The 20,984-nt window shown below is 37.9% G+C and overlaps 1 protein-coding gene across 1 annotated transcript in view; it reads right to left on the bottom strand.

Annotated features, from left to right (window-relative positions):
• CSMD1 (CUB and Sushi multiple domains 1) overlaps nt 1–20,984 on the bottom strand; it is a 1,133,931-nt gene that overhangs the window by 644,164 nt on the left and 468,783 nt on the right. The window lies entirely within an intron of this gene.

Below are 20,984 nucleotides of genomic sequence, written 5' to 3'. Positions count from 1 at the left end.
CACAGAACCGGTACTAAAAAAAAATTAAACCCGCCACTTCAGTATATGTATGAATGTAAATTCCATCCCACCCAGCCCTTCTCCAGCAAGAAAAGGGAAGACCCATGGAAGATCTAGTCTGAGGGCATGGCATATCTGCTTTTATTTCTCTAGTCAAGAGCTGAAAAATAAGGATCTCATTGAAGTCGTTCCATGTTCAAATTGGTGCAGCTAGAGAATAATCTTTACTGAAGTTTGAATACTGAAGCCATATTCCACCTTTTGATTGCCCTTTGAGCTTGAGAGGGCAATTCTCTTTTATGTTCACAGCAGCAGAAACTAGTTGCTTCTTCTTTCCTTTGCACCACATGGTCTGGAAGCAAAGTGGTTGAAGATTGGGGAATGTCACCAATATCTCTGTGCAGAGAAGCCCTGCATCTGGGTTTCTCTCATTAGTGTTTGAGCAAAATGCTGTATTTTTGCTTCTGCTTTTTTCTTTTTTCTTTTTTTTCAGCTGAATCCTAGTGAGCCAGGGACTGACATTTTTTAGCCACTACAAAATGAATAGATCAGCCAGAATGGTCAACTGCAGGCATCTTTTATTTTACGTATGAAATAATTTAAATATACATTAGCATTTCCAAGTCCCCAAACCACAGCATTTGCAGAAACTTATTTTTAATCTGTTATGCAGTCAGGGGGCCATTTTTCATCCATTTGGAGACACTGAAGGGTCATTTTCAAAATATAGCCTTACTGTCATTTGATATTGATATTTTGATTAATGATTAGATATGTCTAGTAAAATACAGCTTTTGCACTAAAAAAATATCCAGACTTTGTTCACTGTATCCTTTTCCTCATTTCAAGCAGCACAGCTGGTATCTGTGAAAATGAATAACAGAAAACCGCTTTCCAACAAACTAGTGACTTGAGAACATAGGAGACGAAGCCAGAATGAAAATTGTCAACAAATTGATAAAGCTGAAATGTCAGGCCTTCCCTGCAAAGTCTGGTCATGAGAATTAATGCAGTTGAGTGTTCATCGTGACTTAGACACTCTGCAAAACCAACAGATTAACAGGATGAAATAGCTCACATAATGGAGTCGAGGAAAGCACCCAATAGCGATAGCACTTACCTGTAGACTTACATATTGCTTCACATGTTAATAAAGCAGAATAAGCAAAAGGACAATGAACATTTTGTTGGATATAAAAACTGCACATATCCCAGCATGTAATTAACCTTCAGCACAATTTCAAGTCAATAGCTTTACCTCAACATAACTAAGAAATGTAATTTCAATACAGGTAGTCCTCGACTTACAACCGCGATTGAGTCCAAAATTTCTGTGGCTAAGTGAAACTTTTGTTAAATGATTTTTCCTCCATTTTATGACCTTCCTTGCCACAGTTCTTAAGTAAATCACTGCAGCTGTTAACATGATTGTTAAGTGAATCTGGTTTCCCCATTGACTTTGGGAGAAGGCCTCAAAAGATGATCACATGAGCCAGGGGTAAAATCTATTTTTTTTTGCTACTGATTCTGTGGGCATGGCTTGGTGGAGGGCCATGTGACTGGGTGGGTGTGGCTATGTAGCCATGTGACTAGGGGATCAAAAGACATAAACTCACTAACAATGTCTGCTGGAGCAGGGTTGGACTAGATGACCTCCAGGTCCCTTCCAGCCCTGGATTATCCTCTGAAGCTGTGTCTAGTGCCAGGTTTGTATTCCTTCCTTCCTTCCTTCCCAAAAACGGACTCCCACTCCCCCCGTTTTTTGCCTAGCAGGCTTCAGGAAGTCTGCTGGGAGCAAAAACGGACTCTCCCATCCCCATCCCCATAAAAAAAGCCTTTTTTTACCTTTTAAAAGCATTTTTTTTACAATATTCAGCAATAGGTTGTAAAAAATGCTTTTAAAAGGTAAAAAAAGGCTCTGACGATCACAGCTGTGGCACGTGATCGTCAGAGCCTTTTTTTTACTTTTTAAAAGCAGGAAGTAACGACACCTGGGTGGGTAGGTGGAGCTTTGCTCCACCATTGCTACCGGATTGCTGAACTACCAGCCATGATCACTACTGGATCACGCAATCCAGTCCGATCCAGGAGCATTTCACCCCTGACATGACCACCGGCAAACTGCAACCATCATAAACGTGAATCAGTTGCCAAGCATCTGAATTTTGATCAAGTACCACGGGGATGCTGCAACAAGTCATAGGTGTGAAAAACAGTCATAAAGCACTTTTTTCAGTGCCATTGTAACTTTGAATGGTCACTAAATGAACTGTTGTAAGTTGAGGACTACCTATATTCTTTCACACAGGCATTTCCAATAAGTTTCTCGCAATGCCCACCCAAAAAAATGAAAGTGTGAAAGACAATTTTCTCAGAAAAAGAAATCCTCATGTCCTCCCTTGCATTGATATGAAGAAATGTATGGGTTTTAAATTCTCTAAAACAATATTTTGAGTCAAATTTGATTCCTGGTAATTTCATGAACACACCCATTTTTTTCTCTTTTGGCAACAATGAAAAAGTAGTAGCTTTTTGTGGATAATTTTCTCAATTTCCTAAACTTGGGATTCTTGGTGATCTCCCATCCAACCTTCCTTATGTTTGGGAGAGCATGCAAGATTAAGTAGATGCTAGACTATATACTGCCTTCTGTTGAAGTGCATAATGATCTCAATAAATCAAATTATCTATTTGTGGGGCAGGATCAATTAAAGAAACATTTTGCAGAGCCAGCTATTAGTAAAATATTATAAATAGTGGTCTTGAGTTGAGGAAGAGAAGACATTATTGCTTAGTTACCACTAATATATGACATGAATACCAATTTTTTTTGTAACTTGCCACTTTACCAGCTTGTCATCACTAGACAGTTGATTTGAACCAATTCTCGGTTTATCAGTATAAAATTTTCTGTTAACTTTGTCCTTAATTCAGTTTTTGAAACTTTAGATTTCACCTATGACACATGAGTTTTAGCTCTTTGTGTATATATGTTATGTGGCACGCACATAAGTGCTATTGTGCGATGACTCATTTGAGATACTTCACTTCTCAAATGGTGGAATGTGGCCACTCGATTGTTCCAGATTAGAGATCCAGAACATAATGTCAAAAATGTATCAATGTATATATGTAGAATAGAATAGAATAGAATAGAATTTTTTATTGGCCAAGGGTGATTGGACACACAAGGAATTTGTCTTGGTGCATATGCTCTCAGTGTACCTAAAAGAAAAGTTACCTTCATCAAGATACAACACTTAATGATAGTCATAGGGTACAAATTTAACACTTAATGATACAACACTTAATGATAATCGTGGGCTACAAATAAGCAATCAGAAACAGTATCAGTATATGTATAGCATATACATATTGCCAAAAAAAAACCAATGCCCTACTTATTGATAAAAAAGAATGCTGTGCATGGCATGGACACAGCTAAGGCTGGTAACTTAGTCTACATCTTATTTTATTTTTTAAAAAGTCTTTCTGAAAGGCTTGATGGACCAAAGCCATGATATGAGTGTATCAGAGGTGGGTTTCAGCAGGTTCTGACCTGTTCTGGAGAACCGGTAGTGGAAATTTTGAGTAGTTCAGAGAACCGATTGGGATGAAATGGGGATTTTGCAGTAACCTTTCTCTGGATTGGGGAGGGAATGGAGATTTTATAGTATCCTTTCCTGGAGTGGGATGGGAATGGAGATTTTACAGTATGCTTCCCCTTCCATGCCCACCAATCCATGCCATGCCCACTAAGCCACGCCCACAGAACCAATAGTAAAAAAAATTGAAACCCACCACTGGAGTGTATGTATGTATGTATTTATGTATGTACTGTATGTATGTGAATATAAGCCAAACAGGTGATAACCATGGAATATGGAATATTGTAACTCTGACTCAGAGTAAATAGGACACAATATGAATGAATTAATGGACTGAAAATCATGAAAGCAAAATGTGCATAAACAGACAAAATGGAAAGAACCATAGCCTTAAATTAAGGATTCGCTAAAAATACAAATGTGAAGAGTTGGACCTGGGCTACAAAAATTCCATGTAATCGCTAGAGGCGTGGAAATGAAGAATTAATGATTTCCATGCTATCTAGTACTCATGCGGTGTTTTGCAGCATGGATATTGTACATGTTATATACCATATAAGGAGTGTACTATAGTTTTCACTCAGGTCCTCCAAAAAGGCGGGAAAATACTTGAATCTCATTGGCTAAGCTGTCTGGCAGCCCTCTATATAAAGAAGACACTGCCAGATGAGCACTCTGTTGGGTTGTACTGGTCTACTAATAAAGAGTTGTTGTTATTGAAAGAGCTGTGTCCGTCTCTTCCATCATCGGATCCAACAATACACACAATTTTCAGCTTCTTTGCTCCAAAGTGGTGGCATAAAGTTTTTATTAGGAGGATATTAAAAAGCAGGACCATTATTATGTCCTCATCTAGACTTCCCTTTGTTCCTCAATCTTGCTCCTTCCCAGATGTATATTTGCTATGCTTTCACGTCAGGAAGAGTGTTAATGAACATTTAAAGATCCTCCACGTGCCACTGCTTCTCTGCAAGCCCAGCCCTGCTTCCCCTATGCAGTTTGCCCTCCCTCTGTGTGATGCTCAGTACTTAATTTAATATTATTCTTTCTCAGCTGACTTTGAAATGGGAAAGAGAGTGCCAAACAACCTGTCTCTTTAGAATGTTTGGTGCAGTAAAAAATAATATAGTCATATAAATGAATTAAGAAGAAGCATGTTTTTCAGTGGTGGGAAATTATTATTTTTTATATGCCATATGATGAAAAACTTACTAATTTGCTAATATGAATGCCTAAGAATTATTAGAAATGAGCCACTTATTCATCAAACCAAGGACCAGGGGGGGAAAAAAGAGAAGGAAAACGCAGCATACGCTAATGATGAAAGAATGCTTTTGCTCAGCGCAGCAATCTTAAAAGTTCAAGGCATGAGAAACACCACCTTGCTATATATAAATCTGAATTGTTTCTGGAAATACATTTTTAATTAAAACTGTCATCTCCCCCCCCCAAAGCTGGCAGCACACACCATTATTGTGTCCTCATCCCTGTGTCTCTGATAAGCAGGAAATATGCTATCTGAAGCAAAGCAACAGAGATATTTATATCTCAACAGCAAAAAAAAAAAAAGTCTTCACACTTTCTGCTAGATACTTTGCACACATGTACAATCGAGTCCATGACAATTCCATCTCCAAACTCTGCCTGCTCTTGCCAGGAGATTGTGAAATGCAGTTTGGGGAAACACTAAGCTGTTAGAGATGAGATTTTGAGAAAACAAAGGTGTGATATTCCAAGTTGCGCAGAATCTATGAAACATGAACAATCACACCCAAAGACAATGTGCCAAATTTCCATTAAATGAAGTTCCTTTTAACTTTTGGTTATCTTCTCTGATGGAAAGTAATTTTAAATTTAATGACAACTCCCATAAATACAGAAAAGCTGGAACATCTTAGCTGAACCAGCAAGATCCGAGCAGCTGGACACAATGGTTAAATATAGAAGATTTAACCAAGTGCCTTATAATGAACACACTTTTATTTGTGGAGTTCCAGAGATAGAAGATAGAATACATGTATTATTTGAATGTCAGCTGTGAGAGAGAGGGGGAGGGAGGGAGGAAGGGAGGGGGAGAGAGAGAGAGGAGGGAGAGAGGGAGAGGGAGAGACTAGTATCTTGGACCATGCTTTAGATGTACAACCTATTGGGATTTTAGATTAAAAGCAAGAATTTTTCATGTGCAGTCACAATACAAAAATCACATATAAGATGGCCCTTTATTTAAATAAAACAGTTCCATTGAGATCTGCATATGTGGGTCTGATCAGAATAAATGATACATAATTCATGTTCCTTACTTTATTCTTTTGACCTAATCTGTTTCACAACATTGTTGTGGTCCACCAGAAGCCTGCAGAGCTGTCAGCAGAGTCGGACAGTGAGGAGGCTGGGGAGGACAATGGGTCAGTCCTGGAGTCAGGGGAAGGCCCAGACGAGGCTCTGCATCAGAGGCAGAGATGGGGCCAGGGCCAACTGAGGGTGATGTGCCGACTCTGGAGCCTCCAGAGGCAGACAGCAGAGAGGCAATGGAACAGGAGGAGCCTGTTCCTAGTGCACGCATGTGAAGAGGTGCCAGAAGGCAAGAGCAGCTAAACCAAAAAGGATGACTTGGGAGTAAGGCCAAGAGATGATTGGCCCCTCCCATAAGGCTTAAAAGAGCAGCAACAGCTCTTGGGCTCTTTGTAGGAAAGCAACGTTGCTACAATTGTTTTTAGTTGGTGTCTCTTGTTTCTGAACTTCGTGGAGCTTTGCCAAGAAAAGCCTTTGGCAGGGTGCCAAAGAAGAAAAAGGTTTGTGATAAGGCTGAAAGACTTTTTCTGAAGGATTTGTTTTGGAATTAATTTGGACTAATAAATATGTTCTAATAAAATATGTTTGTTTAGGACTGTGTCTGGTAATAACTACTTTGGCCTAGGTCACAACACACATGGTTTTATTAATGCTTTGTGTTTTATTTTGTGTTTTGATATGGCCTGTGGGCAGTGATGGGATTCAAATAATTTAACAACCAGTTCTCTGCCCTAATGATTTCTTCCAACAACAGTTCACCAAACTGCTCAGAAAGTTAATAACCGGTTCTCCCGAAGGGGTACGAACTGGCTGAATCCCACCACTGCCTGTGGGCTATATCAAAAATAAAAAAGTTCAGCAACCCCTTTAAGAATTGTACCTGCCACGGTGAGGTGGGGCAATAAACATATTTGTGTATATAAATTTTATAGAGACATTGTAAGAAAACTAAGTTTATTGTGCTCTTTTAGGTAAACTTTTCAGGTCATCCTGGGGAATATCTGGCTATCTTACTTTGGAATAGCAAGTTACCATCTATAATATAGCCAAATTTTGCCTGGCTACAGGTAGATCCTATAAAAGATAGTGCAAGAAACATGTCAGAAAAATTCCTCATCCAGCTCTTTCAATTGGTAGTACTGAATCCACTGCTGCTTGTATGTAATCCTGTGTTTTATTATATATTTCTTGCAGTTTGCCTTTTTCAGTTTGTGTAGAGAATTTTAGGCTGCTGTAGCTTTTGAATGTGCTTAAAATATTTATCTAGTAATTTACCAATTTACATTTGGGCTCTCGTTTTGCAAAATTTCAGAAAGAAATTTGAACATATATTTCTGCACATTACTCCACCATATCAGTTATGCCTACTGTGTACATTTGTTCTATATTTCTTCAACATAAACTTATTATCAAAAAATACTTCACTACTAAATTAAGAAAACACATTTGTTAATTACTGTATGTCAACAAGTTTCTAGTACAGAACTACAATGACCCCATGGCCCCCAAGGTATAGAAAATTCAAGACACAATAATAAAACATTAAAAGCAAGATAAAAGCCTAAACATAATTGAAAAGTCCAATTTAAATGGAATGCCTTCACTTGTTTTCTAAAAATGGAAAGGCAGGGCAGGTTTTTGAATGACACAAGAGAACATTTCTCCCTGTGTTTCTGTCAAGGAGATTTCCACAAGTGCTCATGTCTTAAAAGTGACCATTCAGGTTCTTTCACAATCAGGCAATATCAAAGTGACACAAGCTTTAGAGTTTTAAAAAGATGTACGCTATATCTGCACAGGGTTTGGCACTCAAGGACAAATATCAATAGATACCTACATATATTGTTATGACTAAATAAATAAATAAATAAATAAATAAATAAATAAATAAATAGTGATAGTTGAAGCCACACGTAACAGCAATGAGATGCCTCCAGCTGCAAGTCTAATCTGGCTATCAAGCCGGCCTACAGGGGTTGATCAATGTCCTATCCCTTCCTGAAATCCATTTCTGCCAACTGCAGGGAGAGCTACTCTTTGATAGATCCCAACCGAAACATCTAAAATAGGGGTCTCTAAACTTGGAAACTTTAAGATTTGCGGACTTCAACTTCCAGAATTCCTGGGCCAGCCATGCTGGCAGGGAAAACTCTGGGAGTTGAAATCCGCAAGTCTTAAAGTTATCAAGTTTGGAGACCCCTGATCTAAAACACCATTGTGGATTGATCATGACTTTGCTAATGACAAGCCCAAGCATACATACATACATACATACATACATACATACATACATACATTTATTTATAGCTCTGGCTTTTTGTTTTTAGAAAACAAGTGAAGACACTCCATTTAAATTGGACTTTTCAATTATATTTAGGCTTTTATCTTGCTTTTAATGTTATATTATTAGGTCTTGAATTTCCTATAGCTTGGGGACCATGGGGTCATTGCAATGAGCCCCACAAATGTTTTGAACTAGAAATTTGTTGGTGTATATATATGTATATGTGTGTGTGTGTGTGTGTGTGTGTGTGTATCACAAAAATCTAAAAACAACCCCAAACCTATTAAAAAAAACAAAACATTGAGCAAATACTTTGTATTTGTGAGTGTGTTTTATATATGGCTATCACAATACAAAACAGTCTCAGCTAACAAGTTAAATATTCATTAGGCTTCGTTTAATATACAAGTCATCATCCGAAAGATTTTAAGTGCTGCTGTGAAAATCCTGGCAACATTGTATGTTGTAGCCGGATCACTGTCTGCAAGTAGCAAGGAGGTACACAATTCTCCTGTGCAACCTGGACATTTATACAGTATTGGTGAGATGAGGCTAATACAACAGTCTCTATAGTACAGGCACTGGAGGAACATAAGCTCTGTTGTTTATGTGCATCCATAGTCACAGAGACATTGCCTCCAGTATTTTGCACTTATATTTCCCTATTTCTAACTTCTGTTTTTATTAGCCAATCACAGATAAAAAGAGTCCCATGTCAAAAAATATTCAGTTTCTTCCTTTCCCTTAATTATCATTGTCAATCTATCCATTTCTGCACATTCTAATATTTATTTAATTACACTTTCATCTGTCGGGATTTTTTCACTTTTCCATTGTTGTACAAATACAATACTAGCTGCAGTTAATACATGTAAAATCAAATATATTTTTCCTGTATCATATTTTTCCGGCAGTATGCCCAGCAACATTTTTTCAGGTTTCAAATCTATGTGTTGTTTTATCATTTTTTCCAACCATATATGTATTTTTGTCCATTTTTTTTTGCCTTTGGGCATATCCACCACATATGATAATGTGACTGATTACATTTCCAACATTTAGTGCAGTCGTGGGTTTCAAAAAATTTTACTACCAGTTCTGTGGTGTGGTTTGGTGGGCGTGGCATGGCATGGCATGGCATGACATGACTTGGTGGGCATGGCTTGGTGGGCGTGGCAGGGGAAGAATACTGTAAAATCTCCATTCCCACCCCAATCCAGGGGAAGGATACTGCAAAATCCCCATTTCCTCCCGATCAGCTGGGACTTGGGAGGCAGAGAATAGATGGGGGCAGAGCCAGTCAGAATTTTTATTACCGGTTCTCCAAACTACTCAAAATTTCTGCTACCTGAATTCTGGGAGTTGAAGTCCAAAAGTTGTAAAGTTGCCAAGGTTGGAGATCCCTGGTTTAGGGAACGCTGGAAGTTTTGAGGTACAGAAGTACAAATGACCACTAGATAGCAGCCAAAGGTTGGAAGGTATTAAATGTTGCTGCAAGTATAAGTTTAGCCACTTTTTTTTTAAAACAAAAAACCCAAAAATGCATTACCTTAGCTCTTCACAGAAGTGAGGAATAATAATCAGCTTCTTCTGAATCAACGAGCAAAGCCATCTAGATGAACATTTTTGGTCTGCATTTTGAAGAAGTTTCCTTATATATTCTCCTTCTCCAAAAGTAATTTAAAAAGAATGAAATGTTCCAGCTTTTCCTTCAACCATAAATATATCTTATCTATTGATCAATTGACTGATGTATTTTTTTTCCTAATAGTATAATTGGAAATCTCTTTTGATGGGGTAAGAATTGCATTTGTTTCCCAAGAATACACATATTGAATTAAACAAGTGTGCTCTAGATCATGTTTCTGATGACCTGTCGTGAGAGGTGAAATATAGTGGTAAAAAGAAAAATTGGCTTATTTATATTTATATGTGAACCTGAAATTAAGGAGAAATTTCCTGATGGTGAGAACAATTCATCAGTGGACTGGCTTGTCTCCAGACATTTTGGGTGCTCCATCACTGGATATTTTTAAAAAGAGATTGGACAGCCATTTGTGCAGAATGGCGTAAGGTCTCCAGTTTGAGCAGGGGGTGAGACTAGAAGACCTCCAAGGTCCCTTCCATATACTTGTATCATTTGTGCAGAAATAATGGATCTAGAACAGATAGCAGATTCACAAAACACCCTTGGAATTGGGCTTGGAAAAAATGGGCCATTTTAGCGAAAGGGTTTAAAAAGGGGGGCTAGAATGTATGGTTTTTATAAAGAATCAACAGAACTAGATCAGATATTAATAGGGACGGATGAAAAACTAATAAAGAAAATGTATAATTATTTATTAAATATTAAAATGGAAAATGAGCAAGTAAAAGGGGCAATGATAGTTTAATTGGTTAAATGGCAGAAGCTCTGGGATAGAAATGTTAAATTAGTTATGTCAACTGCATATAAAGAAAATTTGTATAAAATGTTTTATAGATGGTATTTTTCACCAACAAGCCTGGAAAAGATGTTTAAGGACATGTCCACTAAATCAGGGGTGGGTTTCAGCAGGCTCTGACCAGTTCTGGAATTCTGGGAGTTGAAGAAAAGTTGCCAAGGTTGGAGACTCCAGTCCGAAACACCAAGTCAAATAGCAACAAGAACAAGAAATTACATTGCCTTAATTGTCTGCTCATAGAAATAAGTTTTTGAATTTTGTGAATCATTAATGTGAACCAGCTGAACTGCTATAATGTTCTACATGCATACTCATTTATTCTGATTAGAAGTGGGGGGATGGTTGGGGACAACATTATGTTTTCTCCTGTTTTCAAAGTAAAACGATCTATCTGCTGCATGAACTTAAAAATCCGACATAAGAAATTTTGGGTCTGTGCTAACTTGCTGTAGCTAGTTCAGATTGCTTCTGTCATAATATATTTAAAGAGCTACTTGCTCAATTTCAGACTTATTTGAAAACTGTCAGTCAGGAGTCCTCTTCTTTTGTCGAACAGATGAGTGACACTTTGAAAAGCCCTAGAACTACTAAAAAATGTCAGCTCATCATTGGAAGTTGATATGAAATGCCCACTAAGAATATAGATCGATTTCACTTTTACATTGCATTTTATTTTTGCAGAAGATCCAGGGGGGGGGGGGGGAAATCAGAGAAAATGTCATTCCAGGATTGCAGATAATAGCGCATTGTTTTAATATCAACTAAATCATATGTGTCATGCACACCCACATTAACCTTAGATGGGAATATTTAGTATGATACATTGGAGTAGAATAAAAGTAATCCACTTGACAGGGATATCAGATGGCACTCAGGTTTGCATTTTGAAATGGCGAAGAATATTCTCCCGTGCATATATTATCGATTCTAAGGGCAATGCAGCCTGTTTAGTGGACTAATTTATCATGTCTTTTTCTGTTTTGAAAGGAAGATCTTTCTAGTTCCTACCGTCTTCCCAAATACCGTTACCACAGGTGGTGTTCAGCTGGTTTGGACCGGTTCAGGCGAACTGGTAGCAGCAAGTCACTTTATTCAATGCTGTTGTAACTTTGAATGGTCATTAAACAAACTGTTGTAAGTCAAGCACTACAGATACGTGAAATTGAGGTCCACATTCAACAGCAACAAAAAAAAACCTTTTTCCCCAGATTTGGCAGATTGAAATAGCCTTTTATCATTAGAAGATAAATAGGGACTAGTAGAATGATATTTAATCTGATTTCAATGTTTTACTGGTCTTGTAAGCTAGGTCCAATGCATTCTGGGAAAATACCTGAAAAGCACTGTAAGAGCTAAGGAATACTTCCACTATCGTTTTATTTTACATTTCAGTCCTGTTTATGGGATTACAGAGAAGACAGGAAATTTCTTTGGTTACCATACAGGTAGTCCTAGACTTATAACCGGTCACTTGGTGATTGACTGAAGAGACCCAATGATTCCTAGCTGACCCTATTATTCAGGATGGCTAGATTTGCAATGGCCCATTATCAAGACAAAACCATCTGTCAGAGGCATCCTAATAATAAGACATTTTTGTGAGTGAGAAATGTATTATGAATTAGCAGATGGCATAAATATGTATGTATTTTATAGACATTTCATTTGGCGAAGTAAAAAGAAGAACACAACGTTGACTTGGCCTTACTTCATTCCCTTTTTACAAAACACAAATACCGTATGTACTTATTTTCAATGCTTTCTTCCTTTCTTTTAACTTTCTTAAAAAGGAAAAAAAACTGGATGCAAAACTTTCAGATCTTGGTGTTCGGCTTATGAGTCATGCTGAGCATGACATTTTTTTCTTTTTAGCTCTTATTATTATTTATGGTTCTTATTAGCTGCCCAGAATCACACAGTAAGGGTGGAACCATATAAATTGAATTAATAAATACATGAATTGAGAGAGAGGGAGGGAGGGAGGGAGGGAGGGAGGGAGGGAAAAGATGAGTTGAGAACCAGATTGGTAAGGTTGTTGTGTGCTGACAATGAAGAGGTTTTTCATACTGTAGGACATTGAATTGAATTATATTTTCAGTCACAAATTTCATTCGAGGGGCTTTGCTGGCATACACAACTAGTGTGTATGCCCAATACTCCCCAAGCAAAATATTTCAATGATAAGGTAACATCTCTATAAATAGAAATTGTTCACTTGCTCCTAAAAACTATTACAAGAATACTTTAGCATGCACTCTCATGTACAGTTTTTGTGTATATGTACACACATACACACATTATTCTATCCAGTTCTTTGCATTAAAAAGACACTCATACTTTTGAAAGCATTCTTTAGGCAGTGCAGTGAATTGTACAGTTGAAATTAAGAGTTTATACTGAATTGCAGATGTATCATATATCATTCAGTAATTATCACAAAGATATTGCTCCATGCTGGTACGCTTGATGATACAAATGGCCCCACTCAATGGCTATTTTCCAAACTATCACTTTCATTCAATATCTTAGAGGAGAAAGTCTCTTAAGATATCTCCCAACAGGATTCTGCAGAAGTTCTTTTCTCCACAACTCCATTTGGGCTTCGAATACATATTTTGTTTTTTTAGTTCTTGAATGAAAGTTATGCATCACTTTTTGGAATACTGAGAGCAAACACACCACCACAGTTCACTCAGTCCACAGATAAGATTAAGCAACCCTGACAAAAACAGGGACTAGAAATAAACTACGGCAGAAAAATGGTCAAGCATGAAACTGGGAGCAAGAGAACTGGAGACTCCAGGCATGAGAAAGCTATGTTCAGAATAACAGAGTCAGAAGGGATGTTGGAGGTCTTCTAGACCAACCAGCTGCTCAAGCAGGAGACCCGATACCATTTCAGACAAATGGATGTCAAATCTCTTGTTAAAAATCTCCAGTGTTGGAGCACCCACAATTTCTGGAGGCAAGTTGTTCCACTGATTAATTGCTCTAACTGTTAATTCTAGGTTTGATCTCTCCTTGATTAGTTTCCATCTATTGCTTCTTGTTCTGCCTTCAGGTGCTTTGGAGAATAGCTTGACCATCTGTTCTCTGTGGCATTGCTATTGTATCACCCCTATTCCTTCTTTTCATTAAATTAGACATAACCAATTCCTGCAATCATTCTTCATATGTTTTAGTCTCCAATCCCCTAAGTCATCTTTGTTTGATTTTCTCTACGTTCTTCATAACAGTAACAGTAACAAAGTTGGAAGGGACCTTGGAGGTCATTTAGTCCAACCCCCTGCTCATTCAGGAGACCTATACTAGGGATTCGAACTGCCAAACTGCCGACCTTTCTGATCGACAAGCTCAGTGTCTTAGCCACTATTTATATAATGGTAATCAAAACTGGATGCAATATTCCAAGCGTGGTTTTACCAAATCATTATAAAGTGCTACTAACATTTCACATAATCTTGATTCTATCTCTCTATTAATGCAGCCTAGGACTGTGTTGGCTTTTTTGGCAGCTGCAGCAAACTGCTGGCTCATATTCAAGTGATTGTCCAATAGGACTCCAAGATCCCTCTCATAGTTACTGCTATTGAGCTAGGTATCACCTATTCCCGTGATGGCGAACCTATGGCACACTTGCCACAGGTGGCACATGGAGTCATATCAGTGAGCACGTGAGCTCAGCTCCGTCACGCATGCATGCACTGGCCAGCTGATTTTCAGGCTTTTTGGGCCTACCAGAACTAGAGAAACAGGCTGTTTCCTACCTCCGTAGGGCCTGGGGGGGAAAGGCCCGTTTTACCTTAACCCAGTCTCCTAGAGAGGCTCTGGAGCCTGGGGAGAGCACAAAATGGGCCCACCGTGCCATCATGTGCCAAAAGCGGGGGTCGCGCAAGGGGTCGCACGTGCATGCACAGGGTGGGGCGCATATAATTATGGGTCTGGGCACGCATGCACACAACCCCCCCTCCCCCACCGCTTTTGGCACACGATGGCAAAAAGGTTAGCCATCACTGACCTATTCTATACCTGTGCATTTGGTTTTACTTGCCTAAATGTAGAATCTTACCTTTCTCACCACTGAACGTTGTTAGATAGTGTTCAAGTCTGTCAAGATCCTTCTGTATCTTGAACCTGTGTTCTGGAGGGTTGGCTATTCCCGTTCCATGATCAAGTCACATATTCCGCTTACTCTGCTTTCTATCAGTGATGTTTGCAGGCCATAAAAAGGTGACATTTAATAATTGGCTAAAGAAAGAACACCAAAGAAAAAAACAAGCGGGAACAGAGAGGATTTACATGAAACCTGATGGGGTGAAGGATCCAAACTAGAGACTGGCAAACCCATGAATCTCACTGGGTGACTTTGGCCCAGTCTTTCTCTCTCTCTCAGCCCAGGTTGATTGTTGTAAAGGAAAACAAGAGGAGATACTTCTTGAGCTATCATAAACTCCTGAATGAGAGGAGAGTTAAAAATCAGATACTGTAAATAAGTCTATCCCAAATATCTCTTTCTTGCATGTTGGCTATTTCTTGCGGTAACGTTTCCAATATCTTTCCTGCACAGGAGAACTACATCGAAATCACTTTCCCAAAAACAGCAGCAGATCAGCCAGCTGGGCCACTGCTTATCTCAAATGGAAGGTTTCGTATTGTCAGCGATATGATAGCTTTAATAAATGATGCATTTGCACTGGTATAAATCATCTGCACCCCATTGTCTCTCCTGGCAGCCCATTCCAATTGTTGTGGAAGGTGACAGCTAGCAGCATTTTTAGTTGTTGCTGTTGACTCCTTTCTGTGTATTGGGTTGTTCTGCCCTAGCACACACTTCTTCATTTTTCAATTGCCAGAGCCCTCCCAATCTTCTAAGACAAGGCTACCTGTCTTTAGTCTTCTTGAGTCATGACATCACCTGGGCTTGTAGGGGTCAAGGAGCAGAGGCTGTCTAATGCAACTTAGTAAAGAGAGCTTACAGGAAGGAAGCCAGGCAAAATGGAGAAAACCAGGTTCAGCTGTAGTAAGCAACTGGGTTTGGGCTACACCTTTTGGATGGGAAAAAAGAAGAAAAGAAAGGAAACTAATCTTCGCCTGTAATGGAAATGCACACGGCATTAATGCTGGGCAGCTCAAGGTCAGAGTTCTATAGCGGCTTTCTGACAATATGTTTAAATAAATTTCAGAGCTTTCTCACATCCCCTGATTACCTCTGACAGGACATTAAAGTGAGAACAGCGAGTCACTCTCCATTGTTAACACATTTCTAATAATGCTCTGATGTCATGGTGTATTTATTAAACTGTTTCCGCCAGGTTTCCAATTTGCTTGGAACGCAGCAATACTTTCCTAGGAGAATGGTCCACACGTGATGCGGCAAAGTGTGACTTCCCGGCTTGGTGAAAGGATGCTATTTTGTTACCTGAGATCATGCTGTTTGATAATTATTTTCCCAAGGCCTTTCTTTTTCTTTCTCATATATATGCTTGCACATATAAACCTGAAATACTTTGATAAAACACACTCATGAACGTATGTTACATATACTGATTTTTGCTTATATGTTTTATTGAAACGCTATGTTTTTATTGAAAAATGATTTATATTGTGTTGATTACTACAAGTTGCTGTTTCCATTGTAACCTACAGAAATATTACTGCATAGGAGGAGATAGAGATAGAGGGATGGATTGATAGACAGATGGACAGACAGATATAGGCATAGGTAGATAGGTAGGTTGATGATAGATAGATAGATAGATAGATAGATAGATAGATAGATAGATAGATAGATAGATAGATAGATAGATAGATAGATTAAATTATATTAATACCTTTCAATGTAGGTTAGTTTTGGATTTTATAAAGCCCTCATACAATTTGAAAGTGTTATTAAAAACATTTTTGATTTTAAGTTTTAGTTAAGTTTTATGAAATGTGGCCTCTTACATCCCCAAATCTGTTAGCACCTTTAATGCTACAGGTTGTCGTATAGGTTAATTGTATAAGACTCTCAGAATGCAATGGAATCTAATATCCAATCAATTCAATTTATTAAATAATATTTGGGGATACTTAAATCAAACAAGAGGAGTTGGCACTTTATGGGGGATTTAGCACAAACAATACTGGAGTTCCCGACTGCAACTGTTATTTTACCAGGAGTACTAAAAATAAAGGTAAAGCTTTCTCCCTGTCTTGTCATGTCCGACTCTAAGGCTTGCTGCTCATCTCCGTTTCTTGGCCGAGAGAGCCAATGTTGTCCGAAGACATTTTCTGTGGTCATGTGGCCAAGTATGGCTATACACCAAAGGCACACAGTGAATTCCTCTCCAGCAAAGTCTTTCCTCTCCCACAGTCTTTCAAGATAGTTCACAATTACCAACCATTTAGCTAAAGAACAAGGGTCGTCTTGGGAGTAAAGCCACAGGTGGACAATGAATGGCCCCTCCCAGAGGGAATAAAAGAGGAGCGAAAGGGGAGTGGAGTTTTCAGGAGACACTGAGTTCATTACTGCATTCTTGCCAAGTATTGTGGTGTCTGAAAGATACCGGCCTGGCCACTCTCCAAGCCTGATAATGATCGGTAATTGTGAACTATCTTGAAAGACTGTGGGAGAGGAAAGAATTTTCTGGAGAGGAATTCACTGTAAATTAAATAAAAGGGGTTTATCGGGATGAGGACTTGGCTTCGTGCAGCTGAGGAAGCCTAGGTCAGAAACACCAGCTGACAAGCTCAGTGTCTTTAACCACTGAGTCATCATGCTCCCTACCAGTAATAGTAGTAGTAGTAGTTATTTTTTTAGTACAATTGTACTACTCCCTCACACCCCAAGTCTTGCTATATGGTACTACAGTTCTTGGTGCTGACAGTAGTGGCGAAGTTCTTCAGTAGGATAAGCAAAGAATGCCATGAGAGCTTGTTGAGAATATATACAATCCAAATCAGGTCACCAAGATATGAAAATGATCCTAGCTATCTATTTAAACAAACAAGCACTTATATTGGACAGTAGTGATATAGAAAGATAATCATTTTATAATGTGTGGGATGCCATGCCTTTTTTTTAACCAAGAAAACCCCAGATTTTCTTGGTAAAATAACGGACAAGATAAAGTGATTGACAATTCTGTGCTAATGATTGGGCCCTCAGGTCAGATAGCACTCAACATGCTACCAAGGACAAGCTACCAAGGAACGGCATGGCTTTCAAAGACCGGAAAGATACAGCAAAGACAATACTGGGATGTAATGCAGCTCGTGACTGAATGATATCAGTTAGACTACTTGGGCAATCATTTAAAATAAGAATTACTCACCTTTATGTTCCAACTGCTCATACAGAAGAGAAGGAAATGGAGGAGTGCTATGGTTAAATTCCATCTGAAATTAGGAGAGCATGTGAGCAAAATGTTGGAGACTGGAATGTCAAAATTGAAAATAAGGAGAAAAATGTAATTGGACTGTCTGGTCTGGCACTTGGTGATGAGAGTCTTGTAAAAAAAGGTTTCTGATGTCATGACATGTCTAAACCTGCAAAGATCAGACTTGTTCAGGCAATGGTTTTCCATACGACACTCTGTCAAGGCAAATGTTGCCTTTGAAAAAGCAGAAGAAAAAGAGTGTTGATGTTTTTGAACTTTGATGTTAGGAAGATTCCTAAGAATACTATGAATAGCCTAGAAAACACAAATATGGATCGTCGAATAAATCAGTCCAAATTTTTACTCAAGGCACAAATGATTAGGCTCAAATTATCTTATTTTGAAAACATTATGCAAGGCATCACTCCCTTGAGAAATCTTGTATGTGTGTGCACGCGCGTGTGTATCTGCGTGAGAGAGAGAAAGAGAGAAAGGGACAGAGAGACAGAAAGAAAGAGAGAGAGAATAAAATTAGAGGGAAAAAAGAGCCATGGTACAATAGTTTATCTCATCAAGAATTCTTTCAAATACTGGGATTTGGTCAATAAATACCCATTTTAAATCATAAAAAAAATATTTGGTATTTTTGAATCAAGGTATATGTGTAAGTCTGTATCCTGATAGTTTGTCAGGGGGAAAAATGTGAGGCACAACCAAGCAATCAGTGACATGTACTTCTCCTGAGATATAAACCATCACAATAAATATATTTTAAAATTGCCAAGTTGAAAAGCAATTTAGACAAGTATTTACATCAGTTTATCAATTGAAATTTCAAGCACTGGGGCTGCAAATTAAATGGATTATTTTCAGTTACATTGTGCCTACCGTTCCTGTCCTAAAGTTCCCTTTGATTGTATCCATTCGTATAGTTTTTCGTTTTTTATACTTATGCTTATATATATATGCTTATATATCGTATAGTTATTTCATACTTACGCTTATATATACTATTGTGACAAATAAATTAATAAATAAAATAAAATAAATTATTTTCAGATTTTCTATTGTTTTCTAATCTGCTGTTGCCATTATACCAGACATATTGCAGTTCCAAATATCAGAGGAGTATGTGACATATCAAGTAAAACCATAAATATTAGCAGGAATATCCATTTGAGTCTGTTATTAGGAAGGATTTTTCCTATGGAGACCAAATTCAAGTACATCGGGGCATTCATCACTTGTCCCTTGTTACAATATTTTTCTAGTTTTCTATTGTGTAACTTTTTTCTTCTTCTTAGAAACCATGAACAACATGGCAAAATAAAGAAGTGAATGTTTACCTTGAATGATGAGAAGTTTGAAGTTACCCATAAATCTATGTGCAATTTAGATAATGTAGGTCTGACACTGACCTCAATTTAACTACATTCATTTCCAAGTTTTCTAAATCATTGCTTCTCTACTATCCTAATGTTTTAGAAGCTTATTTCACAATATTACAAGTGATAAGTTGTTATACAAAATGTACTGCCTCTATGGCCCTCTCTTCCACATTCCCAAAAGGCCAACAGTAAGGGCATAGTTCTATAAATCATCTTATGTCTATTTATTTTGTTTATTGTCACTGTAATTTGTCATACTAAGATCACATCCCAAAGAACCAATAATGACTTTCTTCAAACAGGACTTTTAATCCCTAATAGAATATTGAGTATTAAACTAGAAACAGGAGAAATTCCAAAAATGTTGACTTAATGTTGACTTGGATGCTGGGCATGTCTTGATTTTTTTAAAGGTCACCTCAACTTCAAGAATAAGATTCTGGACTATCAGAATCATAATTGAGATAAATAAGCAAGATCAAAGACAAACAGAACAGGGATTTCAGGCATGCTACTTTATTTTTGTAGGTCTATTAACCAAATCTTGAGAAATTATCCAAAATCTTCACTGTTCTTTTTTAAGGACATTGCAGTCTTCTGAATCTCTTTCTCATACTTTCTATTTTTCTTGGGCTGTGCAACTATTTGCTTTCTCTCCCTTCTCTTTCTCATGGCCAAATTCATCCACATTTCAAAAATTCCAAGTGTACTGATATTAAATAGTCAGCAAGTAAGGGGTGCTCTTTTTCCCTGTCACCTAAGTGATTCCAAGGAAGGATTACAACAGTAGTAATGTTCCATAATTAGAGCAAGAGAAGTCCTATCATTCCAAGTCAGAGGTTGACAGGGAGACAGCTATCTACCTGCTGTGTAATGTGTCACTGGCTTCCTTTCTTCCCAATCAGCCAATCAAATTGCTGCATATTGCTTGGAATTGGCTTGGCTATTAAGATAGCCAATTGGCTTGGCTATTCAGATAGATGTAGGAGAAGGACTGGCAGAGCAGGGGTTGTGACGGTAAAAAAGAAGGATCAGTCCACGTAGCCACAAATGAAGTAAATCCAATCCTCTTGATTTCCATTTACCCTTATCTAACTCTAACCAAGTGTTACCTGTTAGTTTAGAGGATTTCTGAGTGTAGGCTTTTAGCAATAAATCAGTTAAATTGAACTTTCACATGTGGACCTGGTCTTTTACACCTGACAATGGCTTTTTTTCTTGGCCATCTCATTGATTATAAAGCTCTGGATCTTTACAATTTTTCACAAACCTAACAACTGTATTCCTGTCAAGATTACTACAATTTCTTTAGTCTCCAATTGAGAGTGCTACAAAGCAATTTTATTTGGGAGCATAACAAGTTTCCATCTATGTTTTTTACTATGTTGTTTACATCATTTTACTGTGTATATAATCCTTCTTTGCCTATAGAAATTGTAATGGCTATGTTTAGTAATTGTGATCAACAAAAACGGGCCTTTGTGACTAGCAGTTAAATACATAAATTTACTATTGAAACCAAATAAGTGAAAAAATAAAATTGTAAAACTTTTACCTATGACCATTTTCTCCTTCCCTCAAAATAGGAAAATAATTCAGAATTTTTC

The sequence above is a fragment of the Ahaetulla prasina genome, chromosome 1 (genome assembly GCF_028640845.1).
Source record: "Ahaetulla prasina isolate Xishuangbanna chromosome 1, ASM2864084v1, whole genome shotgun sequence".
NCBI lineage: Eukaryota > Metazoa > Chordata > Lepidosauria > Squamata > Colubridae > Ahaetulla > Ahaetulla prasina.
This window is presented reverse-complemented; position numbering and strand designations above follow the sequence as displayed.